At 50.5% G+C, this 10,681-nt stretch overlaps 1 long non-coding RNA gene across 1 annotated transcript; it reads left to right on the top strand.

The window, feature by feature from the left end:
• Positions 1–218: 218 nt before the first annotated feature.
• Positions 219–5,437, top strand: LOC149523313 (uncharacterized). The gene is made up of 4 exons (XR_016347079.1): positions 219–326; positions 1,625–1,674; positions 3,515–3,546; positions 5,083–5,437. It is a non-coding gene; the product is annotated as an uncharacterized LOC149523313 (long non-coding RNA).
• The last annotated feature ends 5,244 nt before the right edge of the window (positions 5,438–10,681 follow it).

Genomic DNA, 10,681 nt, shown 5'->3' with positions numbered 1-10,681 from the left:
AGGTTACACGTCTACTCTTTTTAAATAAAAGCCGAGTTTCTGACTGCCTTCCCGACTCTCAGACCTGGGGCTTTGTGTAGAGCACGAAACACTGGGAGGGTGGAAGTAACACAGTGAGACTTGGGGACGCTGTTCCCAGGGCCAGTCAGTGGGGCTGGTGCGGGAGAGCGCTGGGCCACGCCGTGGGGCTGGAGCACTGTGTCAGTACAATGAGGGGCTGGAGCTGTATCACTCATCTCTGTCTCCCTCTGCCCACGAGGAAATGTGGCCCCGTCTCTGATCACTGTCTCGCTGCTTCCAGCTGGGTCTCTGCGAAGGGCTCACAGGTAGGAGATTGTTCCCTCTCCCATCTCCTTTCCAGTCAGGGTCCCTTCTCTCTGCCCCGCAGAAGGGCTGTCTGTCTGTCTCCAGCTGTCCTTCTGTGTGTGTGGGGAGAGGAGGAGGGTGAGGTGAGGGGGGGGGGGTGTTTTTGTTCTGGAGCAGTTTTCAAAAAGCCCAGGGCAGCTGGAAGTCTCCGGTGGAAGTGGGGTCTGGGGGTTACAAGGAGACGCTTTCAGGAAGGGGTTTGCCAGAGACATGTTCCCGTCCCATTCGCCGGCAGCAGCGGGCGCAGGTCGTAGTTGCCCCAGGGGTGTGAAGGAAGGAAAGTGACTGTTCTATGCTCAGGGTTTGGGGCTGGTCGGCCGGGCTGCAGACAGAATTGCCAGGCCGCTGGGCGAGACGTGCCCGGCCTGCACCACCCAGCACTTCAGCAGTGATTTAAGGGGTGTGGGGCTCAACTGCAGCAACAGGGGCCAAATCACCAGGCCCCAGAGTGGCTGCCCCGTTTGCCCTCCCCTCCCCTCCCCCCCATTGGTGACACTTGGTCGGCCACAAAATGGCACCAAATGACCTAGCCTGGGAGAACAGCTCATTGGGCCCCAGCTGCCCCCAGTGCCAGGGGAGCTGCTAATTGCTACTGGCTCGCTGTCTGCCCCACCCAGTCAGAGGGTTCAGAGGGGCCCCTCCCCACCCTCCCATCACAGAGACCTGCCGGGGACCCCCTCAGACCTTGCCTAAGGGCCACTCCCCATTGCTCTGCAGCCAACGTCCTCCACTCAGGGCTCCCCCAGACTCCTGCTCCCTCCCCCACTTTGACCCTTTGCCGCCTGGGAGGCCAGCCGCAGCCCCTCTGAGGGCCACGGGGCCCAAGCCAATTAATCAATTGCATGATGCCCCAAGAGGGAGACCAGGAAATCTACAGGCCCCGGCCTAGATGGACGTGATGCGGGGAACAGCCAGGGAGTCCATGGGGTGACCAGCTCTGAGCACAGAGAGAACCGGGCGCATGGGGAGGCAAGAGGCAGTTTCCAGGTTCTGCCAGGTTCTGACACAGAGCCCCTCAGTCCTGGGACCCTCTCCCTGACTCTCGGCTGTACAGCTCGGCCTCAGGGATCAATGTTCAGCTTCCAGCCCTGACAGTGTGAGCAGGCCTGCGCCAGAAATCCAGTGTCATTTGGGTGAAAAATATGCAAAGAAACTGCGTATGAGCTAAAGGGAGCTGTACGGTCCTGGCAGGAGAACCAGCCTTGGGAAGAAAGCTTCTCACAGCTTCTCACCAATGTGTGTCACTTACTCTCCACAGGGAACGAGTCCAGCGTGACCCCTGCAGCGCTCCTGAAGACGAGCATGAATGTAAGAGCCTTTGTAGAGCATTGGGGTCACCAGGGGCACCAGCACGTGGCAGCGAAATATGGGGGTTGGCGGTAAATTTGGTAACTGGTGGGGGATGGGCAGATCCCAAATCAGTGTGAATGGCTGAGAGTTACAACAACAAACTGCCTGTGATCAAAGTGAATAAGGATAAAGAGTCCTCAGGGGTCCCATGTCTTGCGCATCTGAGTCCCTGAGGTTCCTTTGTCCCACCCTTTGCCTGTGATCCCCACCCTCCATTGCCAGAGGTATTATCACTTCTCCCTCTTGGAAAGGTCACATCCCGGGGAAAGCTCCCATGGAAAGTGTCCATCCCTGTCACTGGGAGCTGGAGCTGCCTGGGGGCTGTCCAGTCCATGTGCCCTGTCCTAATGGACTAGGATATGACAGTACTGCTATAAGTCCTAACAGACTGGGCCTTGTCAAGGAATTGGTGCCCATCCATTTGCTCAATTGTGAGGCCCAAGGTTGAAGGCTGAGATACGCATGTGGGGTATATGGTCGTCTTAGAGTGTGAGAGGCTGGCAATATATCTTGTTCAATACCCCCTAAAATGTCTACGGTTTTTGGAAGCCCGGAGGAATTAGTGTCATATCCCAGAGAGAAATTTTGTCCTTAGGAAGCAAAGTCACACACAACTGGCTGGGCTCCGTTCCACTGTATTATAAACTAACTCAACGAATTATTCAATGCTCAACCTGGTAGGAAAACAGGGCTACGTCTACACTGGCCCCTTCTTCGGAAGGGGCATGCTAATTTTGAAAGTGGGAATAGGTAAATCCGCGGGGGATTTAAATATCCCCCGCAGGATTTAAATAAAATGTCCGCCGCTTTTTTTCCGGCTTGGGGAAAAGCCGGAAAAAAGCGTCTAGACTGGCCCGATCCTCCGGAATAAAGCCCTTTTCCAGAGGATCTCTTCTTCCTACCTGAAAGGATCGGGCCAGTCTAGACGCTTTTTTCCGGCTTTTCCCCAAGCCGGAAAAAAAGCGGCAGACATGTTTATTTTAATCCCGCGGGGGATATTTAAATCCCCCGCGGATTTCCCTATTCCCACTTTCAAAATTAGCATGCCCCTTCCGAAGAAGGGGCCAGTGTAGACGTAGCCCAGCAGTTTTCCTGTAAAACCGTTATATATAATCTATCTATCTATCTATATTAATTTTTCTCAAAAATTCCTGTGGGAAATTTCAACTTTTCCATGGAATATCAAAAATTGAAATATTTCAACAGTAAAATAAAATATTTAGATTTGAATTGGGTGCAAAAGGGCCTCATGGGAGCTGTCATTCAGCTACCTCCTGCTCCTGGTCTTCTCTTTGAGCTGGGCTCTCTGGCTCTCCCAGGATGCATCCCACTCGGTCTCAGTAGCCATTATAAGCTGTTCTGGGTTGCAGTGCATCCTGGGAATTGAAGTCCAGACAGCCTATTGAAGTCCAGACAGACTATCAACACAAGGCCATTAAACTACAAGTCTCATGAGACACCATGTTGGTATTATTGGTCAGAATATTTTTGGGGACTGTCCAAAATATTTCATTTTTGGGCTGCTCATTTTTTGAATAAAACATTGACCTTTTCTGCCAAAAGTCGACTCTGCCCGTGACAAAATAGCTCTGTTGAAAACTCAGACAGGCAGTTTCCATTGGGCATCTTCAAAAGCTGAATTAAATCCTTCTGTAAAGTATCCTCGAGTGTCCCTGATCAGCAGCAGGGAGCCTTGCCCTGGCTAGGGGAGGCAGGAGCTGTGGGTTTTTCAGGAGGTGCCTTCCTTTAAGGGCATTTACAGCCACGTGATGTTGTATACCTGTTATTCTCTCCTCAGATGCCTTAGTGGTTTGGCCGGGAAGAGCCACGGTGAGTCGCAGCTTTTATTAAGGACAAAGTCATGAGAGAAAAAAGAACGATTGGTTTCCCTGTTCCAGATCAGCAGGGACCTGTGGACTTGGAACGTGGATTAATTCAGGGTTTCCAGGCTTCAGGTCAAAACAACAAGGGATCCAGTGGCATTTTTAAAACTACCAAAATTATTAGGACAGAAGCATTTGTGAGGTACAGCTCACTTCCTCAGATGCTTGAAGAGAAAGAAAGGCAGGGATACAGAGACGGGAGTGTCACATCAGTGCAAATTCAGTCAGGTTGGAGGAGGCTCACTTCCAACAGGGATGAGAAGCTGAGAGTGATGAAAGAGTGTGAGGGATCTTGGTGGATTCGCTTACAAAGACGAAACAGTCGTGTTTCCTTGGACACAACAAGAGCCACACAACAACAACAAAATACTTAGTCATAGAACCATAGAGCTTCATGTGTTCCTGGCTCCAAATCTCTTCCCAAAAGCTTTTGCTCAGAGTCCTGCTCCAAGTGCTCCTCTCACTCTGTCTTTCTAGTTGTGTCTGAGGTGTATCTGCTGCTTCTGTCGCACATCCCTCCCCACGCCTGTGTTTCTGTCCAGACCCTGAGGAACCCCTTTGGATAGCCTGGCCCTGCCATTCCCAGACATGCCTGCGGTCTAGTTCCTGGTTGGTAGTTTCCCATTGCTTCAGCTGGAACTGAATACAAGGGCATTTCATGGTTCCCTTATTTAGCTTGAATGGAAGGTGCTTCTCACGGCCACCAAATTCAACAAGGTGCTGGGATTGTCCATAGATCAAAGACATACTTTCTGGGCTTTACCCACTCTCCCTGATAACAATAGGATACTAAAAATGGCCCAGAACGGTTATAAATATTGGCCTTAACCACATCAATGATTAAAATATGAAACAGGACAGAAAAAAACGGAATTGCCTGTAGCACAGAAGAGTCCTTATTTTACATAATAATGCCCCATCCCAGGGAGAACTGGGCATCACCACCTCATCAGGGGTGACTGGCGTGGAGAGAGGGAGAAGGGCTCTTTTGCCTAGCCGGCGGGTGTCAAGGCAAACCCCAAAGTGACCTAATCAGGGGCAGAAAAGGATCAGATGGAGAGAGATTATGTAGGAAGTGGGGATATTGGTGTTTCCTGGCCTAGACATGCAGTAGAACTGCTCGGGCTGTTTCTACAGCAGTTAGGCATGTACAATCCTGTGTAATCAATTAACATTACATTTTATGTTTAACTGGTTAACCCATTAAGTGGGGTCCTGTGGGCGGGGAGCTACTCCAGCCTGGCTGGAATAGTCCCCTTGTCCACAGGGCTCCTGGCTGCCCTCTCTGGTTGCTGGTCCCATTGGGCTGTAAGTTGCTGCTCCCTGCTCTGTGAGGCTGCCAGCTGCTGGCCCCACATGGCTGCTGGATCTTGGCTGCCGTCATCCAGTCCATGGTGCGGTGGGCTCAGCAGGGCCAGAGCAGCTCTGCACCCATTCACACTCCTAACAGCCGTGTTGTCAAAAGGGCTTTTTTTGGTTTTAGGTTGGCTCAGCAGAAAAGTAACATCTCCATGTTTGAAAGTAAAGCATCCACAGCGCTAGAGAGAACAGACACTGACGTACATGGCCACACTCTGCAATGGGACAAGATGTCACTGATGCTTCACTTGCTGAAATGCAGGGCTCATCGGTGCGCAGTCACATCACACAACCTCCCCAAATCACAGGCTGCCTTAAGGCCAGAACGTGGGGAACCATTTTGGTGCCACAGCTGGACAATACACAGCACCCTGAAGCTCTCTTGGAGAGATGGGATGTTCTTAGGGCAAGTGCTGCCTGTCTGCCTTTTAGAAAAAATGTTTCCTATGAATAAAATTGGGGAAGATGCCCAAACTCTGTATTCCCATGCCCTGACTCTATATATCGACAGCTCAGATCTCAAGTCCTGTCCTCTCTATGCAGAGATTCCACTGCCAACCCAAAGTGGCCTTCTCCCCAGATCCCAATTTTGCCTTAAGAATTCATGAGGGTTTTTTTTAAATATGTTTTTTCCATCCTTTGATTTGCCTTCTGGTGTTTGAGCCTTTTCCAAGATTTTGCCACAATCAAGAGGGCTAGAAACGTAACTTTTGAAACAAAACGCTCACCTAATCCGAATCCCCCAAGAGCTGGGTCTCTAAGAAACACAGAAATGATCTTGTGAGTTGCTGCTAAATCAGCAACACTGACCACAGTGTTAGGGTCACCTTGGAATTGGCAGTGTCTGTGTCCCTGTCTTGTGCCTTGTTGGCTTGTGGGGAAGTTACAAAATAGGGTAATATGAAAATATGGAATTTAAATATCAAACAAAAGCTATTTGTCATCAACCATGCCTTGGTGAAACCACATTTGTTTTCATCAGCCTGATATTGCAGCCGTGTGGCTGCAAGAGAACCTGATGAGAGCATTTAGCTCTCTGGAAAGCAGTTTTGCATGAAGCAATTGCATTACTTTGGTGTATGTGATTGTCACATTACCGAATTGGAGGGAAGCAGCCAGATCGCTGCTGCACCCCTAGGTGGGGGTGTTGGCCCCAGAAATCTGTATGAAAGGGAGCCATGTGGGGTATTGAATGGGAGCTTGTTGTTTTCTGATCCCGTGTGCACTGTTTATGTGAGTATATAATGTCTGTATGTGTAGATCTGTAATCTGTGTGGAAACTGAAGATTTCCCTGCATGTGGTTAAGCATTGGGCAGGGCCGAGCCTGTGGAGCTTGTGGACATGCTAATTACCTGTGGAACAATGGTTCTCAATGGGCCAAAGACACACCCAAAGAATGGGGGCTGTCCTGAGGGCAGCCAGCAGGAAATATAGAGATTGGCCTCTGACCAGGTGACCTGCTACATACTAGAAGAGGCCAGGAAGGAGTATAAAGAGGCCATGTGGTCGATGCCATTTTGTTCTCAGCTCAGCACTTCATCCCAGAGGCAGCACTGCAGGGATTGAAGAGCCCGGAAGACCTGTGAACCCATCCTGATCGTAGGATGTGCAATAAGGACTTTTAACCAGCAGCTGCAACATCTCTGCTAGAGCCTGCATCGAGAACTGGGAGATTCGGTGCATGTAACGTACTGTACTTTAATAACCTTACTCTCAGGCTTTTCTTTCTTGTAATAATAAACCTTTAGATATAGATTCTAAAGGATTGGCCCAGCGTGATTTGTGGTAAGGTCCAGAGGGTAAATTGACCAGGGATCTGTGGCTGGTTTCTTGGAACCGGACAGAACTTGTTTGGGGTAGGTGGGTTTGGGTGCTAGGACCCCCCACCTGTGTATAGGCCCGGGGCCATCTGGGGCACGGATATTGCTGGGGTGTCGGAGGGGTTTTGCTCGGGAGGCTTCAGGCAGGCTGCTGAAGCGCTCTGTGAGACTGGTTTGTGGCCTGTTTGGAGAGGTCGCCAGTCAAGGGGGCTGTAAGAAGCCCCGGATTTGAGCAATTCGCCCTGAGTGGATGCCCTCAGCTGTGCCCAGACATGGCCTGGTCTGTCACAGTGGCGCAGCGAACAGGGTCCACAGATCTTGGTCAATTGAGCTTTGGGATCAGGACCCCACGCTGTCTAAATTTGATTTTTGGTGTTGAGAGTTTGGTTGATTAAAGAGCCACTGCAATGAACCCGGAATTATATGAGAGTCTGAGCAAAAGTGCTCTGAAGGATTTGTGCTTGGGGAGAGGCATTGCCTTTAGGAAAAGGGCCTCTAAACTAGATCTGGTAGTACTGTTATTAACCAGAGATGTGGATGAAAAGGAGCAGAAGCAAGCCAAGGAGGCTGCTGAAAGAAGGCGGAAGGCAGATGAAGAAATTGCTAAGAGAAAGCAGGAGATGGATCTGGAACTTGAGATGAGAAAAGCAGAACATGCAGAGAGAATGGCAGAGCATGCAAAGAAGATGGCCCTAGCCAAGGAGGAAAATGCTAGACTTGACCTCCAGCTTAAGAGACTAAAAGAACAAGAGAGACTGTATTCTCCTGAAGGTTCAATGTATAACTCTGTGGGTATGTGGTGTGCTTATGATATGGCAGACGTATTTTACCCAGCTGATGTGATGACCCAACCCCAAAGCATGTGTGAATGCAAACCTTTTGTGTTACCTGTAGCTAACAGGGAGGTTGGGGAAGGGGGTGCATGTGGGTATGAAAAGTTTCCTGGAGCTGGTCAGTCTCCCTGTAACCAAGGGGAAAGTGTCTCTACATGTGAGCCTGTGGGTGAGGGCCCGTCTGATGCCTCAGAGGTGAGGCTGGAATCAGAACCAGGGCAAGAAGAGCCCAGAAATCAGGGAAATGTTTCTCTGGGGCAGCCTGGAGTGGCTGGCCAGAGTGAAGTTTTAGTTGAGGAGTTGGTGGCTGGTGAGGTTTGTGGAATTGAACCTGCACAAGCTGAAGTTGATTTGTGTGAAGCACAGTGTGTGCAAGCTGGCAATTTGGCTGGTGGAAGTAGCAAGGGGGCAGTAAAGGAAGCTGTCTCAGTGGCTAGCTGTATGCCTAAGATTAGCCAGGGGTGTTGGGACAAGGGAGAAGCTGTCTCTGGTTGTCTGTCTGTGTATGGGGAAGAGTTTCTTCCTTTGTCTGAGGAAGGTGCCCCACAGCCTGTGAAGGCTGAGAGCAATGTTGTTGTCCCAGAGTTGGGTCTGGATATGGCTAAGGCCCAGGAAGGGGGTGGCCCAAGTTTTGTGTCTGGGGAGAGGGATGAGGTGACTCAGGTAGAGTCAGTCAGTGTTTTACCAGAACCCCAGAGACCAGACAGTGGTGACCCTGATATTGTACCTGATGCTGCTGTGTTGCTGGCAGAGGGGGGAGCGACTCTGTGGGAGCAGGGAGACCCCTTAGCCCGGACACAAGGAGAGAATGAGGGTGTGTTAACTCTGGTGCCTAATGATGGTGTGGACGTTTACAGCCATCTAGAGAGTTGCACAGGGAGTGAAGATGCCTCTGACCCTGTCTCTTGTGAGTCTGTCTATGTGCCTGAGAGGGGATTATCTGTGAATCCACCTGAGGGGCCAGAGATAACTCAGGGAGTAAGGGAAGTGCAGGAGGAATTGGTTGGGGCTCAGCAGGGCAATGCTACTGCAGAGCCAGGAAAGGGTGAACTGCTGCTTAAGGGAGCTCATAGGGAGGAGAGTCCTGGCAGTGCTTGTAGCAAGCAGTTTGCTGTGACTGAGGGAGGTGACAGGGCCTTGCTGGGAGAAGGCATTCAGGAGAAAGCTCTGCCTGTAAACGGCAGCAGCTTCTTGTGTGAGGCACTTGTTTTGGTGCCTGATAGACAGAATTTGTCTGTTAGCAGTGACTCCACTGACTTGGGTTTAGGGAAACCCAGGGTGGATGGTGTTGGGGAAGTCTCAGAGGGACTGAGGGTTGTTCCAGATGAGGCAGGAACAGCCAGAGAATTGGAACAAGATTCTTCCCAGGTGAATGAGGAGAGTGGGAACTTAGTGTCTCAGATTCAGGAGAAGGACTGTGTAGCCAAGTATGCAGAGCAGAACAGCTGTGTGGTCACTCTCCCTAGGATGCAGGAGATGGCAGTTATGCTCCCATCTCTGGACACTGTGGACACTCATAATCAATCAGGGAGGTGGATATCTGGTTCCATGTGGAAACAGAGGTTGGAGGTGGACAGAGGAGAAACTTGGGAGTCTACAGCTTACTGCTGTTACCCCACTGAGTGGGGGAAGGGGGAAAATTCCAGGGCCATTATGAGCCAGGGAGTCACGCCCAGCCAGCCCATTGTCTTGGTCAGGCCAGAGGTTTCAGGCCTGGAGCCCAGAGGACAAGGGGGAGGGGCAGGACTTGCTTTGACAAAGAAGATTTGCAGGTTGAACCTGAAGGGCCAAAACTGCAATGGTGTGGGGCCAGAGAAGGGGCCTGACGGAGAATTTCAGTATACACCTGATGTAGGATTGTTCTTGTTACTGATGTTAATTCTTGTAACCAATGTATTATTGTTGCAGAGAATTGTAACGGTATACAGTGTGCATGAGCTTATGAAAATACCATGTAATCTGTCTGGAGATGTACCAAACGACAGACGGTATGTAAGGGGACATTGTGATGTTGCTATTTCGTGGTTAACACTTGTAACTGGTCTTGGAACTTCTTACAGGACAAAAAGGGTTCCAGCCAGAAGGTCCTGTGTAAGAAGGGAAACTGAGGCACACCACCATTTTGGTTGGGAAGGCCTGTGATGCCCTCAGTGATGTTACTGGCATCACTTCCTGCATCAATTTTGCGTTGGGGGTGTCACATTACCGAATTGGAGGGAAGCAGCCAGATCGCTGCTGCACCCCTAGGTGGGGGTGTTGGCCCCAGAAATCTGTATGAAAGGGAGCCATGTGGGGTATTGAATGGGAGCTTGTTGTTTTCTGATCCCGTGTGCACTGTTTATGTGAGTATATAATGTCTGTGTGTGTAGATCTGTAATCTGTGTGGAAACTGAAGATTTCCCTGCATGTGGTTAAGCATTGGGCAGGGCCGAGCCTGTGGAGCTTGTGGACATGCTAATTACCTGTGGAACAATGGTTCTCAATGGGCCAAAGACACACCCAAAGAATGGGGGCTGTCCTGAGGGCAGCCAGCAGGAAATATAGAGATTGGCCTCTGACCAGGTGACCTGCTACATACTAGAAGAGGCCAGGAAGGAGTATAAAGAGGCCATGTGGTCGATGCCATTTTGTTCTCAGCTCAGCACTTCATCCCAGAGGCAGCACTGCAGGGATTGAAGAGCCCGGAAGACCTGTGAACCCATCCTGATCGTAGGATGTGCAATAAGGACTTTTAACCAGCAGCTGCAACATCTCTGCTAGAGCCTGCATCGAGAACTGGGAGATTCGGTGCATGTAACGTACTGTACTTTAATAACCTTACTCTCAGGCTTTTCTTTCTTGTAATAATAAACCTTTAGATATAGATTCTAAAGGATTGGCCCAGCGTGATTTGTGGTAAGGTCCAGAGGGTAAATTGACCAGGGATCTGTGGCTGGTTTCTTGGAACCGGACAGAACTTGTTTGGGGTAGGTGGGTTTGGGTGCTAGGACCCCCCACCTGTGTATAGGCCCGGGGCCATCTGGGGCACGGATATTGCTGGGGTGTCGGAGGGGTTTTGCTCGGGAGGCT

Source organism: Pelodiscus sinensis, chromosome 18 (assembly GCF_052426305.1).
Source record: "Pelodiscus sinensis isolate ZL-2025 chromosome 18, ASM5242630v1, whole genome shotgun sequence".
Taxonomy (NCBI): domain Eukaryota; kingdom Metazoa; phylum Chordata; order Testudines; family Trionychidae; genus Pelodiscus; species Pelodiscus sinensis.
Note: the sequence above shows the minus strand (reverse complement) of the source record. Positions and strands in the feature narration are given on the sequence as shown.